Raw genomic sequence first — 18,518 nt, 5'->3', positions numbered from 1 at the left:
GTACGTCACATATATCAAGATTTCGTAGCGTTGTGATAAATTTGAAGAATTTTAATAAATAAATTTAATAAATTTCTAATAAATAAATTTTATAAATTTTATAAATTTCCAATAAACATTTAATAAGTTTTTATAATAAATTCTTATATAAGTTCTAATTGTAATAAATTCTACTTATAATAAAAATTCTATTTATAATAAATTCTATAAATTCTATTTATAGTAAATTCTAATAAATTTGAATAAATAAATTAAAACCAAAATAGATAAAATGCTAAAATGTATAATATATACTGACTTTACTTAGATTGATATTGTTAAGCTTTAAATGTTTATGTAAAATATCGCTCTTCTCAATTATTCTTAAGATTCCAATTTAAAAAAAAAGAAGCATTTGCTAATTTCGTAGAATTTTTGAACGATGAAAGTTATTTTTCAAATTCGCACGACTTTCATCACGTACGTCACGTATATCAAGATTTCGTAGCGTTGCGATGAATTTGAAGAATTTTAATAAATAAATTTTATAAATTTTATAAATTTCCAATAAACAAATTTAATAAGTTTTTATAATAAATTCTTATAAGTTCTAATTGTAATAAATTCTACTTATAATAAAAATTCTATTTATAATAAATTCTATAAATTCTATTTATAGTAAATTCTAATAAATTTGAATAAATAAATTAAAACCAAAATAGATAAAATGCTAAAATGTATAATATATACTGACTTTACTTAGATTGATATTGTTAAGCTTTAAATGAAATTTATGTAAAATATCGCTCTTCTCAATTATTCTTAAGATTCCAATTTTTAAAAAAAGAAGCATTTACTAATTTTACAGAATTTTTGACGATGAAAGTTACTTTTCAAATTCGCACGACTTTCATCACGTACGTCACGTGTATCAAGATTGTACCGTCGCGAGATGAAACGCGGCGAATGCTTCCGTGATGTCGAAAATCATCAGGGCGTCCTCGGGCCGATGCTAATGTTCTGATACGACATCTGCGCCCTCGGTACGTCACGTAAGTACGCCGAGTATCTCTCGGATATTACTGAGCATATAAGCAGCAGACGTTTCGTGATCCGCGCGCTAAGAGAAACGACCTCGTACGATATGGATAAGCCGGATGTAAGAAACGCATTTCGAAAGTCGTCACAGTCGACGTTGTAGCTCGTTTCGAGAGATTACGACCGTAGAATCGAGAAAGTACGAGATTGAGAACTACCAAATAGCCATTCGCACGTCGTATGTTTACGGTAATAAACATTGATAGAAGAACCGATGTATTAGAAGAAATTTTAAATTTTAAAGCTCGGACGAGTTCGATTGTTTGGCACATTCGAGATCATCCCTTCGACTTGGAAATTTGCAAATTTCCAAAGAGATACAGCGCTATACATTTTCGCAAAAATCGAAATGTCGAAGTGTCCGCTTCGCGAATCTGGGGTGAAAAATTGCGAAAGATGAGGGGTTGTTTTCGGAATCGGGGAAGAATTTGGCGCGAAAAGCCCTTATCGAACGCACGCCCCGACTGTGCAAGAAGCGGTAGAGCAGCTCGGCTAACCGCTAGTTGTGCGCTACGTGCTTCCGGGTAGATAATTCTAACACAAAACCCTGTGTAAAGCCCGCCGGTGGGTTGCCCATGGGTGTGTAACGTGATGTTAAATTGTACCGTTTCGAGCGATTGCCGCGAATAACGTGGCGGCTAATAGAACATAGCTGTGCGAAATTCACGTATCGCTATACAGTTTGCTTTGTGTGCTGCTCTCTCTCTCTCTCTTAATAAGACGCGCCGATGGAGATACAGAGCCGGCGATTTCATGCGCATCGAATTGAAATCTGCAACAGCGCCGGCGGCCAATTAACGTGCGATTGTATTCGCGCGAGACGCGAAGAAATACCCGCATTGCGAGGGAGATTTTAGGGAGCGATGTTCGCAATTTTATCTAATTTGCGAGGGTGAAAAAAATTTGGCCGGAAAATAATCCCGCCAGTTTTTCGCGAAAAAGCGACCCTTCGAAGGGCTCGAATCTCGAGGAAATTTTAGTTTTTAGCTGAATTTTCGGGGAAGCGATTTTTTGTAAAGTGTTATAAATTTTAAGGAGAAATCAATAATTTCGGCGCGATAGCTCTCGTGTATTTGCCCGGCGCATTTATCCGCTTTGTACAACTCGGGCAACCAGTTTCGGGTGGGCGATAAAATGTGAAACAGATTCGCACCCGCTCTTGGCTATTGCGGTTTTCATTGCGACCAGCTCGTGCATTATCGACTCCCCCGTTGTGTTTCGAGGGTTCGATAACATTCTGGCAGCTGTCACCGACGGCGAAAAATCGGAGCGTATCGGCAGCGAGACTTCGGAATACGACGGGCGAAAAAGATAAAAAAGAAAGATCGCTAATAGCGTAAATCGCGGGGCGCATGTTCGATAACAGAGAAAAAATAGGAAGAAACATGAGATCGATGCGCGGAACAAGTTGGAATAATGGCCAAGCAAGAATTAATACTATGTAATATTCTCTACGTACTCTTGAAAGAGCAAACCAAAAATATAATTAAAACGAATTGCCGCATTTAATTTATTTATAAAAAAAATTATTTATCTGTATATTTTATATTTAATTTATTTGTATTTATTTGTAACTTATTTACAAAATATTATTTATAAAATAAAATATATAAAATAAATAATTTATTTATAAAAGTAAATTATATATAAAATAAATTATTTATTTATAAAATAAAATATATAATTTTTCGTAATAATTTTTTATAATATAAGATTATTATTGCAAGCAAAGTTTTCGACGTTGTGGCTATAGATTGAAAAAAATTGTGCTCCTTTTATATATTTGATAGGGAGGGAAATTTGTGTTTCGACTTGATCTTATTATTATTGTCGAGGACAATTTCGTGCAGCAGCGAGGTGCTCTAATAAGGGCGAATTGCGCAAATAGTTTGGAAATTTACACGCCGAGAATTCTTTTCATTCGTGCGAGCCACCCGCGATGCGGCTACTTCCACTTTTGCGGTTCGCCGTGTTTTAAATACTTTCCAATTAGCACGGTAGCTCTCGCACGCTCGCCACTCGTACAGCTTAGATTTGCATGAATCGTTTATTCCGCAGTTCAAAATCCCGCGCGGTAACTGGTTTTGTTAAAAGGAATTTGCACACTTTATCGGCAAATTTTCAATTCAACGCCCGTACTTCTTTCAATTCCGAATTAATTACGCGAGCGGCGGCCTAAGGATTTAAACGTAAACCATTTGGAAAGGCTAAAGTGGAGGCGAAACGCATTTACATTTTTAGTAAAATTCGAGAAGCAAGCATTTTGAGAAATTTCTCGTTCGAGATACGCACTCGGTTAAAAATATGAAATTATAAAATTTTAACCGACATGTACAGAAATTCAAATGGAAGCGACTTGGTCTTTTTTTTTCAGAAAAAAAACCCTTGCATCCGTAATCGAAACCGTTCGAGTCGTTTTACACGAAAAATGCACGTAAATGTGTCCCGTGACGTCGAATCGGGAAGCAACATTTCCGTTTTTCCCCCGGGGACAGTTTGTCCCCCATCAGTGCCAATGATCCGCGCCATCGGAAATTGTAATCCTTCGGCATTCAGGATAGCGATGTCACGTCGGCTGAATACATACGGCGCTGCTTAATAAATCCACAGCAGATACAACTTACCCCACAATCCAGCCGCCGGACACGTAATCTAGCTTAACGTATGTATCCACTCGATTTTCTCGCTTTGCAGCTCGACGGAGCCCTTTCTCGCCCTCTTTCTATTCGTCTTCTCCCTCTCTCTTCCCCTATCTATCTTCCGCGAGTGGCGGGAAGGCAGGGAGAGTCTGCACGGGATTCCCAGATATGAAATCGGCCGTAGATATGGACGATGGATCGCTCTTGGGACCTGGGAAGCGGGGCGCGGATGAAATGGAGACGAATCAGCTCCATAAAATTGAACTTTGGATATTTCGCACTATTTTCGATTGTCCTGCGCGAGTTTCAAGCCAAGTTTGCAGCTGTCGAGCACGGATTATCATTGGAATCTTTAGATTTGTTGACAGTTGACTCCCGCTGTCTCATCTTCCCTTGAACTTTTACGATTTTTGTATCAATTAATTTTTACATCAAATATTTTTTTATAAGCATTATCGACCTCGATTTCAATTTTTTAAAGTAAAAGCTACTTTAATTACTGTCGAACATTACAATTATTAAAAATTATACAAGGTGTTTCTTAATAAGTGCAAAAAATTTTAGGAGATGATTCTTTGTCGAAAATTAATAGGGGTTTTTCATATACACATATACTATACTCCTACATCCCTCCCTGTGAAGTTATTTTTTTCTCAAATTTAGAACAAGTTAAAGAAATGAAATTAGGTAGATATTTTCTACTATTAAAAAGGTTATTTATTAATATTTTTTTCAGCCTCCCGTATTGTTATAAGGAAATGAAACTAGCAACCCCCATTCAATTTTTTATTAGAACTTTTTAATGGGCCGGAATATAATCATCTAAAAATATGCATTAAAAAGTTTGATTTATTTAGAAACTTTTTTATTTCTTTTATTTTTTTTTTATAAAATCAGTAGTTTTCAAGAAAAAAAATAAAATACGTTATTGTGCTGATACTAAATAGCATAGGTTTCGAATTACGAGTTAAATAAGTTAAATTTTAAAATAAAAATAAAATTAGAGTAAATGTTGGAAAAATTGGAACAAAAACAAAATTATAATAAATACCTAAAAACCTAATTTTTACCCCCGTTTTTGGAGGAGTGTAACTTTACAGGGAGGGATGTAGGAGTATATATTTATATAAAAAGCCCCCCTTAATTTTCGACAAAGAATCATCTCCTAAAATTTTTCGCACTTATTAACAAACATCCTGTATATCCCTTTTTATTTATTTAATATACTTTTATTATACTTAGATTGTGACGTTATTTTAGAAATTTCTTTGAAGAATTTCCTTTATTTAAAATCCCTAAACTGGAATGAAGGTATCGTTATCTTGTATCTTCGTGTTAAAAATATACTTCAAAATATACTTCAAAAATACGTGTTTCGTCAGTAGTGTATCTTCCAGTTTCGAAAAAACCAAACGTTGCGTCAAAGCTCGTATCTCGTTACGATCTCTAGGGGAAAATTGGAGCGAGCGGAAAATAAAAATTCGACGCGACGTTACGCGGCTGTAACAAATGCGCTCCGCAGAAATTGACTCGATCGTAATTCCATGACTATTCATTAAAAGCGATATCGCGAGCTTTTGCTCCGATATCTCGTAAATCACAAATTGGCGATGCGAGCATTAAACGCCGCGATTTCGGGGCGATACGAGCGAAGCGACGTGGGTAAAGTTTGGATTTACAATCGTGGCAAAGTCGTATAAACCGACGGAGGATTTAAAAAGCGGTTCGGATAGAGCCCCCTTTTCTCGCGTATATAAGATAGATCCTGAGAATCCTCGCGAAATCGCGAGTGGCTTCCGCTTCATTGGGATTTATCCCGAGGAGGACGGCGACCCGGGCTCGATTCTGACACCTCGACCCTGAGCTTAACCTTACGTAACAACCCCCGGTCTGGTGTGAGACGATAAATCTTCATGGAGGCATTAGCAACCCCTGTTACCGCTACAGACTCTGCTACACGTATGTAAGAGGCTGTCAAGGTGACCTCCGAGAAGGTAAAAGGTGGGCCAAATTCTATAGGCATTATATGATTGACCGTTTTTTTTTCTGTCATACATGGATCTGATGACGTTTCAGGAAAATGGATGAGAATTTTGGTCGAGTAAGTTTGTACAGACTCTACAAATGTAATATGTATTATTTAGTTGCTCTTTATTTTATTCTTGTAGCATCTAGATAACGACTGCTTGGTGAGGAAAATGAGACGCTATGTTTAATACAGTGGTTTCGCGGCAAACTTATCGCACTTTTCAAAATGCAATATGTGAACCGCGAGGAATGATAAAATTATGGGCACGTTTACGCCGGTAAATAAGACTCGAGCTGGTAAATAAGAACTTGGCGAATCTTGATTCACCGGCAAACTTTCCCACGCGGATTATCACGAACTCTTACGATTGCTGAGAGAAAGAGAGAGAGAGAAAGAGAGGGGGGGGGAACTTACAACGACGTAACAGTACCGAAACAAGATTCCGCGCGGCAGAAACTTTCTCTATAAATCAAAGTAGACTCTCCTCTTCGGAAGACCCCAACAAATAAAGAGGGTCGCCCAATCGAAGATCCGCGGGATTCACGTTTGATGTAGCTTCGATTCCTCTCGCGAAATAAATAACTGCGAGTGTCGAGGCTGTGAAAGAGAAAATGGGAGAATACCACCTTCTTCTCATCAAAATTTCTACATTGCCAGCAAACATCAAATAACAGTTATACTATGTTATGTAACTGTTACATAACATACATGTAACATACATATAACAGTTATATTGTTGAGTGGGAAATTATAACTGTTAGTTATAATTTCCCATTCAACAATATAACTGTTACATGTATGTTACATGTATGTTATGTAACAGTTAGTTATAATTTCCCACTCAACAATATAACTGTTACATATATGTTACATGTATGTTATGTAACAGTTAGTTATAATTTCCCACTCAACAATATAACTGTTACATATATGTTACATGTATGTTATGTAACAGTTAGTTATAATTTCCCACTCAACAATATAACTGTTACATGTATGTTACATGTATGTTATGTAACAGTTAGTTATAATTTTCCACTCAACAATATAACTGTTACATGTATGTTACATGTATGTTATGTAACAATTAGTTATAATTTCCCACTCAACAATATAACTGTTACATGTATGTTACATGTATGTTATGTAACAGTTAGTTATAATTTCCCACTCAACAATATAACTGTTACATGTATGTTACATGTATGTTATGTAACAGTTACATAACATGTAACAGTTATATAACATGTAACATAACATGTAACAGTTTATATTGTTGAGTGGGAAATTACAACTAACAATTATATAAATGTTACTTGGTGTTTGCTGGATTGATGCTTTTATTCGATTTATTAAATACTGATGAGATGCTTCATGAAAATAGCCATCAAATTTACTGCATTGTTTTCATTATGAATTCTCAGATATCCTTCCTCTCGAATCCATCTCCTAATATCCTAAGATCCTAATATCCCAAGGTATTAGGGCATCCATGTAAACCGAGATCGAACTGTCGCTTGGAACACGGTGGGAATCGAATTACAACGCGGACAATAATCGCTCGCCTGCCGTTCAATCGCGAGAGACAAGAAGCAAGATTGGACTGCGCCTTTTTCGGAGCAGAAGCGATCCTGGGATTGCGATACCTGCATCTTCAGGCAACTCGAAGAGTTCTCCCTAATGCCTTCTTTCTTTTCCCTTCCATTTGCTTCACTCGTTAAACGCGCACGTTCAAAGATATCGCAGATTTTCATCAGCATTCTAGGATCAATCTCCACTAACGCGAGTCCAGCACTCCTTTTTTAACTCTCTTAATTTCCAATAATTTTTGCGCAATGTCGGAAAAAATTCGAGCTCAAAAATATCGCCAAGAAACCGAGGAGATTTTGATAATGATAGCAAGTTTCTCGGCCGCCTGATAGTTTCTGAAATATGTGGCGCGCGCGGGCATCGAAATAAAATGCGCCGTAACGGATTATCGATCCCGTCCCTACCGAAACTCGACTCGCCCGAGTCGGGGCCGGGCAAAGTTTCCGCGATATGTTACTTAAATGGCGATACTGAAACTACGGTGTAAAGTGAGACATTTTTCACGCCCCCGCGAGGGGGCGAAGAACCCCCCCCTCCCCCCCGGGCGCGTCATAGCGTTACATTTGGCCGGTTTCCATTGCGCGTCCGCTCGCAATTCTCGTCCGATCCGCGAAACACGGCGGACGGTAATTAACCCCTGTCGTCCAATTAATAGATCGCGACTAAAGCCGTGTTAATAAACACCCGGCTCGTTACCGAGCGTGCGGGGGTTATACGTGCAGTTAGTCGATCAATAAGCGAAAGATTATTTCAATCTGCGCCCACATTTGCGTGCGCGATTTCGCGCATGATCTGTCAAACGCGAAATAATCCGCGAAATGGGTCCCCCCGGTTGACGTTTCTTTACGCGAATGCCATTGGAAATTACACACACTAAGCTTTAAGATTTTATTACAGATATAAAAGTAACGAAATGCAAGAAAATAAGAATGTAATAAAAGATAGAACATGTTATGTCAAAAAGATTTTAAAATATATGCGACTTTATGATTGCGTAATTTGACGGATACGATTATTAAAAACAGGAATGCAAGAATCGAAATACATGAGAAAATATTAGAATATAAAAACTCTGAAGGAGACCTTAAGGAAAATTTAATAGTACAAAATTTAAAGATTCTAGAATTTAAAAGTTAACTTTGCCTTTAGTTAAAAAGAAAACCTAGGACTTGAAAGAGACTTAAGATCGCGGAAAGATTCTATTAATGTCGGAAGAATCTAGGATCTAAGAAGCCAAATTACATTGAACCTCGAGGGGGATTTAAAACCCAACATCTAAAAATGTGTAAAGGGAAGTTGAAAAAAAGCACGTGGAGCTTTAAAAGTATAATTTGTTTCTCTAAAGAATCTTCCAAACGCTTAAGATTCATACATTATTACCCGAAAACGGAAATTAAAAATCTGACGTGTCGGCAAAATTCGTGCTTAAAATTTACGAGCAATTTTCAAGTACAATGCGAATATCGAATAATTTTACATTTCGAGGTATACACTTTTTATCCCGAGGAATCTAAATTACAACGATTCTTCTTCAGTCCTTTATCGAATCGTCGCAAACTTGCGCGAACTCAAGTGCTCTCCTGATCCTTACATTCCCAACAAAAAGCCCTTATATTTCAATTTTAGGATCTCGAACCTTTGATTTTTGAACCGGCAGGATTCTATTCACGCCGGAAAGAAACTTCAGTTCTCGAAAGTGAGGGAGAGAAAGAGTAATACGTCTAGTTGGACCGCGGCAGAAGCGAAGAAAGAGCAAAGTTGGCTGAACTCTGATTATGGCGCGAAACGGGGACAACTCTCGAGATGAAGTCGAAGTAAAGAGAGAGAGAAAGAGAAAGAGAGAGGGAGTCGAAGAGGAAGAAGAACTCGAAGGGAGAGATGAATTCTCTGTCTCTCTCTCCCGATCCCTCTCGCTTCTTCGTATCTTCGTGCACGCCTAACCAGCACACGTTACCCACTTACTTACGCACGCGAGCCTTCTTACATAGTCACTGCAGCGAACAGAATGCATTTCATCAAAACTTGCGGCTTTCATCTCGTCACCGAGCGAACGCGCTATTCACTAAGCACGGCGTGAATCAGCCTCTCAATTTCGAATATCACATACCCGAAGACTTATTACGCGACTAGCGCACGACTTATTACCCTCGAGGCTATTTGCAGCACGAAATAAGTTTCTAACCACTTGAATTAATCTTACGACGCGTGGAAATAAGTCTGAGCATGGGAGTTGGAAAATTAAAGTATAAGATTCTATAATTCTATTTCGCATATGTAATATTTTCAAATTTATCAAGAATCAGCTTAAGTATAATAATTTATAGGATGTTTCTTCATAAGTGCAAAAAGTTTTAAAAGATGATTCTTTGTCGAAAATTAAGAGGGGTTTTTCATATAAACATATACTCCTACATCCCTCTCTGTGAAGTTACACTCCTCCAAAAATGGGGGTAAAAATTAGGTTTTTATTTTTTTCTCAAACTTGTAACAAGTTAAAGAAATGAAATTAGATGGATATTTTCTACCAGTTAAAAGGTTATTTATTAATATTGTTTTCAACCTCCCGTATTGTTATAAGGGGATGAAACTAGCAACCCCTATTCAATTTTTTATTAGAACTTTTTAAAGGGTTGGAATATGATTATCTAAAAATATGCATTAAAAAGTTTGATTTATTTAGAAACTTTTCTATTTCTTTTATTTTTTCGTAAAATTAATAGTTTTCAAGAAAAAAAATAAAATACGTTATTGTGCACAGCACAATCCAAAACAGCATAGGTTTCGAATTACGAGAAGTTAAATTTTAAAATAAAAATAAAATTAGAGTAAATGTTGGAAAAATTGAAACGAAAACAAAATTATAATAGAAACTTAAAAACCTAAAAAATAAAAACCTAATTTTTATCCCCATTTTTGGAGGAGTAACTCCACAGGGAGGGATATAGGAGTATATGTTTATATGAAAAACCCCCTTAATTTTCGACAAAGAATCATCTCCCAAAATTTTTCGTATTCTTATTAAGAAACACCCTGTATAATGATAAATATTTTTTCGATCTGAGCTTCATTCGTTTATTGATTACAATTCGTATTTAGTCTAAGAGTATAGTATAAATATAAATTTATAAATTTATTATAATTCATATCTAGTCTACGAGTATAGTATAAATATAAATTTATAAGTTTATTTATATAAATATAGCGGAACTATAAAAATTTAAACATGGAAAAATTGAAAGCAATATGATGCTTTGGCGAGTGTGCAATTTAAACATTTAGATTGTGGAATTTAAACATTTCAGAATATAACAAACGTAAAATTTTAACAGCATATGAAGTGTTTTTATCGAGAATCTGTTTGTGATATCAAGACTAAATATTTTTTCGATCTGAGTTGAATTCCTTTAACGATTACATTCATATCTAGTCTAAAAATGCAAATAAAATTGATTTAAAAATTGATTTAAAAATAGCGGAATTATAAAAATTTAAAGTAACATGTTACTTTAGCGATTAGATTGTAGAATCTAAACATTTCAGAATACAACCACTCTAAGATTTTAACAGCATACGTTGTGTCTCGAATCAACTTGTAAGTCAGTTTGTAATATCAAGGATAAATATTTTTTCGATCTGAGTTGAATTCCTTTAACGATTATATTCATATCTAGTCTAAAAATGCAAATAAAATTTATTTAAAAATAGCGAAATTATAAAAATTTAAAGCAACATGTTACTTTAGCGATTAGATTGTAGAATCTAAACATTTCAGAATACAACCACTCTAAGATTTTAACAGCATATGTTGTGTCTCGAATCAACTTGTAATATATTGATGATAAATATTTTTCGATCTGAATTTAATTCGTTCAACGATTATAATTAATATCTAGCCTAAAAGTGTAAATATAAAAATTTATTTATAAATATGAAGAAACTAAAAATTGTAGAAAAATTGATAACAATATGATGCTTTGGCGATTAAACTGTGGAGTCTAAACAGAGCACAATCCCAAGATTTACAACTTGATAAAGTTTCCTCATTAATCCCGCACGTATATTGAACTTTGTACTTTTCAATGTGTGCCACCTTCCACGGATCGCCCCTTTTAAATACCTCGTACATCCCCCGTGGATATTAATAAACGACTTTGCGGCGATGAATAGCAGGTGTGTTGCCTCTCACGGCGATTAATCCCGAAGAACTAAAGCCGCTCGTCGAATCTCGTCGCATATTTCTCGAAAAGGATACAGGGTGTACACATGCGAGGCACGTAATCCGCGTTTCGTTGTCGGGCAAGATAAATCAGGCGTCTTACGTACGTAAGCGGAACAAATTTCATTCAATCGGAATCGGGAGCGTATGCGCAGGTATGTGTGTTTGTTAGCCGCGCCTGCATTTATCAATAGAACGCATTTGGATTCCTCGGCTCGTCGCGCCCAGGTCGGGATTATTTTTCCAATACGTTACAAACACACGGATTCGTATTTTTCGGAAGGAAATACGGGATGCGAGGGAGATTGGACGCGTGTCCTCCTCGGAGACACATTCGATTCGCCAACAATATCGCCCGCGTTCATAGAAACGCGCCCATCTCCCGCGACGATTAAGGCTCTCCTTCAGAAGAGCATCTCGTATTCATTCTCCCCTCGTTGTTTACTATATCGTCTCCCCAAATGAACCCGCAACTCTCGCGTGTCCAAACACATAATTATGTTTGGATGCGAAAGATCGCGTATATGCTAAGCCGCACGCGCTTAAGGGTGGAACAACGTTACGTGCCTCGTGCAACCGCCGAAGCCAAGGATATATCGCGTTTCGGAGTTTATTCCAGAAGCGTGTGCCTGAAACTTCTCACGCTGTGTACTTCGCCGGTAACCGCGAGAGCTCGCAGAAGCATAATGAGCGCGTAAATCGTCGGCAACTTGTAATCCGCTTTCGAGCAGACGCGCGCCACGAGAATCGCGACATGGCGGTCGCGCGGCGCACATTCCCGCCGACCATTTATGCAAATTATCGGCGGGCCACAGGGTTAATACATTTTCGCGTGCAGCGTTTCGCGATATCTACATAACCAGTCGATAGATCCAAATATATATATATATATATACATATATATATTGGGTGTGTGGGTATGTTCGGCACACCGGGTATATTTTCCAGCGAATTTACAGCATTTGCATACTTGGGGAATATTTAAACGCGGAAACCCCCCGCGGCGGGTTACCGTTGGAAAAACAGGAATTTCACTGTTGAGCGAAAACGTCCGCCATGTTTCCGCGCGATGTGGAAGATCGGAACGATGAGGTTCCGTTTAACACCCCTCCCCCCCCCCTAATCCCTCCCGCTCTCGCTCCCCCCGAATTCGATATGGGAGTGTCGAAATCTTCCCTCGTTAATTTTAATTCATCGAACGCTCCAGTAATTCGATAAACACATAGCCGGTGTTTTCGATCATTTCAATTAAACTCGGGATTAAAAAGACACGGGGAACTGTATCCGCGTAACTTGACAATTCCGGTATCCGCTGTGACGTCATTTATTTTCTTTCAATTATATAGATTGTCCCCGGGTACATTTATATTTTCGCAATAACGTTTATAATTTAATGATATAACGTTTGTAAAATAAATAAATATTTTTTTCTACTACTAATTATCATCTTTTAATTTGAATAAATATTTTAGCATATATAATTAACCCTCTTATAGATATCATAAAAGTTTTAGTTTTCTTCGATGTTGGGAATCGCATTAGCTGCTATAAAACTTTTCTAATATTATGCTAAATTATTTCGAAAAACTTAAAATATAAATTTCGATAAAGAATTAATAAATTTCCAATTTAAGAATCTTATAAAGTTTCGTACCATCTATCATTGCACGTATGTGTGCTTAATAAATGGTTTTCTCATTTTACAGAGAAAGTGCGAAAGCTATCGGCGATAAAATTAATACAAGGATTATCATTATTAAAGCTCACCGTTCAAGGACGAGGATTCCACTCGATGAAATCAAAAGGGACTTTACGCACTGTGAAAACTCGGCACATTTTTTTTCCAATAATCGCACTAAATGCACACACAAACGCAATTTCACTTTGTTCCAATGACTGAGACGATATAACCGAAAGTCGAGTTAAATCAACACGCAAACTTTTTTTTTTTATTAATCTTCAAACTACACACTGCACAAATTTACGACGCGATGGATCTTCCTTTATCCTAACACATTTTACCCTCCTCACGATTTAATTTACTCCATTCACGATTAAATTTCAGAAGGATTCGATATCACGGTATACATGAATTTGATTGCATTTCGTTTGTCGCACAACAGGTCCTTGCCGGCAGAAACACCCTCGAATTATATTTAAATCTTCGTTGCTATTGTTTACTATTTTCAGTTTTGGGTTCCTTAAGCGATTAAAACTAATTATTATACTCGATCTCAGTCCGCAATCTTTTGATATTTCAAGACCCCGAGGTCCTTTTGATATTTCAGGACCTCCAAACAGTCCCTGCGACTTCCATCAGCGCGATGATCGAACCTCTTCCTCGACAACACTGCATTACATCTCGACGCCGGGCGTTCGAATAGCGCGATCTACGTGTTCCGGTCCGCGCTCGTACCGGAAGTGAATCCGTGGGGACGCTCCAGGCCTCGCGGAACTGGTGGCGACGACGACGCGTCCGCGCGCATCTCGCCCGCTGACGGTCGCATGACGGACGGCGACGTCGGCGACGCGACGCCCGGATTATCGGACGCGAGAGACGTGGACGAGACACCCCAGGAGGAGAGGAGGACCTGGCTGTCGCCCACCCCCGACGTGGACGACGAAAGGGCGGCGCGGACTCTTCAACTACCCGGCACTACCGCGACGCGTGTAACGTCGCCGCGAGGCTCGCGAGACGGACTACGGTACCGGAATGGAAAGCTCCGCAAGCTCTCGCGCAACGCGACGCCAGAGCCTCCATTCTCGTCTGCCGAGCGCGCCACGGTCGATTCCACGGATTACACTTCGGGGCCGGATGCTGCGAAACGCGCCAGCCACTCGGAGTTCCTCTCGAGAGCGACCTGCAAGTATGACACTTCGCCCGGGCTCGCTTAAACTTGCCTTTGTAGATGAGTAATACGATATTTGAGTCTCCCAAAAGCTCCTGAGGAACCTATTTTGGCATCGATGGCATCTTCAAATAATCGAGTACGATGATGCTAAGGATTTGTAGTCATTGATAGTGTAATCTATTCATCTACGTAATTTATTTTGTAAAAGTACCCATGAAAGAGACTCAACTGATGGCACATGAAACTGATGATTTAGGAAACCCATCATAGATGCAATGAAGAGGAACCTTCTAGCCGGAAAATCGGAGCGTCATCAAGCGTAACCCGGCCTTGCAAGCTGGAATGTCTGAAAAGCTCGAACATCGTCGAAACGTGACGCGCAGACTCGTGGGGACGCGGGAAGAAAGGGATAGCCGGCTATCGATTCAGTTTTGCCAACAGACGGACCCTTTTGCTGGTGACTTTAGGATCGTCTAGGGACTTGTCAAGGAACGTTCATATCGCTCCTTATATCGCGAGGCGGGAACCGATGATAGATCGATATCCTTTCGAAGGACATGCGAGCCCGAAACGTGCCGAATAAACTGACGTCGCTTCAACAGGAGCTTCGAGAGCTTTCGAGTTATGCATCGAGGACCGTTAATTGGATTGCTCGATTGCGCTGTCGGGTCTTCCGGCTTCTGAGATCTTGAGACTAATTAATCTCATGCGTGAATAGCGAGCCGGCTTCCTCGAGCGGAAGAGGCCTTCTGAGGTCGCAACATTTGCGGAGTTTTCTACTGTTGCGTACAAACAAAAATGTGCTGTTCATTTAATGTCCTCTAAAATTACTTTACCTTAAAAAAGAATTCTCATTTCATGAAAACTACATTGTTATGGTAAAACTTAATTGGAAATGGGATAGAAAGGAACTCTGATATTTTTAATTACATACTAGATATTTATTTTCTTGAAAATCACCAGTTTTTGAATCGAGACTCTCTGAAGTTTACGCTAAATAATTTTTTTTTTAATGAGTTTTTCTCCCTGGAAATTGTTTTCTCTCTCTCAATTTTTTCTTTCAGCATCTCGAAACTTCTGAAATCCCACGAGAGACGTAATATTTTTATTGCACCAAACTAAACGAGGTGCGAACGGTTGGTGATAAAAAAAAACTTTTTTGACACGTGGAGGCTCAGTTGCACCTGCAACGGACAATGTTATTCACGACCATTGACACTGTAATTTGGGATGTCTGCAATGTTGTGGTTGATGCGTCGACGCGGTGTGCACGACTCGATATTCGTTACTTGACACTTTGGCGAGTGTGAAAATTCAACAACGTCGTCAACGAGAAAACAACGAGAAAATACGCAAAGAATCAAAATAATAAAGTTTCAGGAAATTTGAAATTTTAAACAATGTATAAAAGTGTGAAGTGTAAGAAATGTCAAATAAATTTAAGGCAGAAATAAAATGCAAGACATTTTTAAATTTTAAAAATGTCTTGCATTTTATTTCTGCCTTAAATTTATTTGACAGGTTATAGGTTTCATACGAAACCTAACCCAACCTACAGATATTTAAAATCGTTTGAAGATCTTATCGATTTTAAAAAGAGAAATCGGGAATTCTAAAAAAATCCATAATTTTATTTAATCTATTAATTTACATTAAATATTTATTATCTCATAAATTTAGTGAAAATAATTATTTTTAAATTTAACTTTCTTTTTAATATTCAGTGATACAAAAAAATCGCATAGTATACAACGCGCGAATCTGTGCGATATAAAAAAAATTGTCTCTCTCAATATAATGTCCAATAATTGAATATATGTAGCGATAAGATAAAATCCATCGCGTTTTTAACTCTTTTATGAAACTATAATAATTTTGATACCAGAGCGAGCTTTCCGGAGAGCGCGAGTGACATTTTTTTTCAATAAATCCGAATTTTCCAGTGTTGAATTAACGAAGAGGCGATCAAATTCGCGTGATGTAATTATTGTCAAGAGCTGAAAATTGGAAATTGAAAAACGGAAATTATAAATTTCATTTTCGGGGACGGGAAACGCAAACCGTTCGTTTTTTCGTGATTAGGATCTCTTTGCGTTACCGTCATCGACGGTCGAAATTATCAGATTTTCACGGGATATGCGGGACGTAGGGAAATATTCTCTCCTTACTGGATTTAACACTTGTATTAATCATGCTCAAAGTGTTCTACACGTTCAGCGTAATTCAACGGACCGAAACGGAGTAAACGGAGCAAGCTGAGAATGATATACTCGTGCTCCGCTGGTCCTTTTTCAGGCCTCTATTGTGATCCCGTGTAGCTGAAATTCGGCGAGATATATCAGAGGATTCCGTCCTGCTCCGGCAGGATGCGGGAGTGTTCGGAACTTTTTCAACGTACGTAGGATTCAGTGAAAAAGTTTCCCGGCGGGACTACTAATTTTGTTAACGGCCGAGTCCTTGAGTTTCTTCGCGCGTGAATGAAATTTATTCCACGATAAGATCCACGAAAGAGACGATAGAGACTTTTTAGGTATCGCATCGTACTTTTCGCACTGATTTAAAATTCGTTTGTAATAAATTAATCTCGAAATCCTAAAACTGAAGGGAGAATAACGAGTCTTTAGGACAAATTAAGAGAATTTGAGACAAGTTAAGAATCTAATTCCAAATGAAATTATTCTCCAAAGTTGGCCTAAAAACTCGATTATCGCGAAACCGAAAGGATACTCGAAAGAGTCGAAAGGGATTTCAAAGGATTCAAGGATCTCAAAAAAAAGAAACCTCGAGCTCTGAGGACCAAATCCATTTCAGACGCATTCAACTCGCTCTAATCCAGGAAGATGAATCGTCCTGTTGGGCATTCTGAAGACAGGATGCAGACGTCGCTGATGTCTAAAGTGCATGAAAGAAAACGTTCTCTTTCGCTGGACCGAGCCGTGCTCTTTGTCAACCAGAAGGGGTGACAGCTCCTCATCCGGGGCCGGTTTCAACCGCGAGGACGAAATTCAATTCCGCCCTTCGGCGGCGACGTTGAAGACGTACCCGAAGAGGGCGGTTAACCGGAAACCGTAGAGCTCGGTCGATGTTCTTAATAAGAACATTCAGGAAGTGTGCCGCGAGAAACTCCAAAGCCCGCGTAATCGGATCGCAGTGAATAATGGGTGAGTCTACGAAGCCTACTGTAAATGATCCTCCCTCAATAGTTTAAACGAGGACGGTGTTCTCGGTTTTGCGAATGGATACTAAGCTAAACTTCAAAGATGTTCCAATACAAAGTTCTTCAAGAGTCTTCAAGAATCGCGCGCAAGGACTCGTAATCGGATTAATAGCAACTAAATTTGCGACTTAAGGATCTAACACTTTCATTGTACAAAACCTATTATAATAAATTCATTTTAGAGCGTTATTACTTATTTTTCTTTCTACCTTTAACTTTCACATTTTCACTATTATACGGTTTTGATTAGCGGGCGTAATAATGGATATTGATTGCGCGTGCGTATCTCGAAAATCTCTGTCTCCCTTTTGAGGAATTAGAGAACGATGTGCACACGAAAATCGAGAATGCTAATGTACAATTTACACGTTGAGCAGCCGAGCAATCAACTTTATCGTCACACGTCGCCATCAAGCATACTGTAAAGGATCGTCGGGTAATTCGCAGCGACCGATGTCGAAAGATTTTCGCTCTAACGAGCTGCGAACGCAGAAGCAGAATCGCATTCGTGTCTCGCAACAAGCAGCAATGCCGAATTGCACTCTTCTCGTGCTGCCTTTCCCACTTCTAGCAAAGTGAAAATCGAGTGAAAAGAAGCAGAGACGAGAAGATTCGATTTACCTCGCGGATGGAAATGAAGATCCACAAAGACTGGCCGCTGCGAATCAGCGGGCGTTCAAAGAAAGGCTTCGCTTGGGGTGAGTTTATTTCACCCCGTTCTTCATTATATGTAAATGTTATTTTGACAAATATAAAAATTACTTAGATAATTGCATTGAATTTGACCCAGCAAATAACAGTTATATAACTGTTAGTTATAATTTTCCACTAAACAATATAAATATTACATGTTATAACAGTTACATAACATGTTACAGTTATATTGTTGAGTGGGAAA

At 38.3% G+C, this 18,518-nt stretch overlaps 1 protein-coding gene and 1 long non-coding RNA gene across 2 annotated transcripts in view; one reads left to right on the top strand and one right to left on the bottom strand.

Annotated features, from left to right (window-relative positions):
* Nlg-4 (neuroligin 4) overlaps positions 1-14,531 on the bottom strand; it is a 235,304-nt gene extending 220,773 nt beyond the window's left edge. Inside the window, exon 1 of the mRNA XM_083093505.1 lies at positions 13,319-14,531. The gene's annotated coding sequence lies outside the window, so the exon portion shown is untranslated. The remainder of the gene's footprint in view (positions 1-13,318) is intronic.
* On the top strand, positions 5,242-17,797 carry LOC145968191 (uncharacterized). Its single transcript, XR_014437688.1, has 4 exons — positions 5,242-5,717; positions 13,840-14,539; positions 14,660-15,822; positions 16,347-17,797. It is a non-coding gene; the product is annotated as an uncharacterized LOC145968191 (long non-coding RNA).
* The last annotated feature ends 721 nt before the right edge of the window (positions 17,798-18,518 follow it).

Source organism: Camponotus vicinus, unplaced genomic scaffold (genome assembly GCF_025532165.1).
Source record: "Camponotus vicinus isolate PSW18456_S1 unplaced genomic scaffold, iyCamVici1.0 SCAF_3, whole genome shotgun sequence".
NCBI lineage: Eukaryota > Metazoa > Arthropoda > Insecta > Hymenoptera > Formicidae > Camponotus > Camponotus vicinus.
The sequence above is the reverse complement of the archived record's forward strand: the minus strand, read 5'-3'. Positions and strand labels throughout refer to the sequence as shown.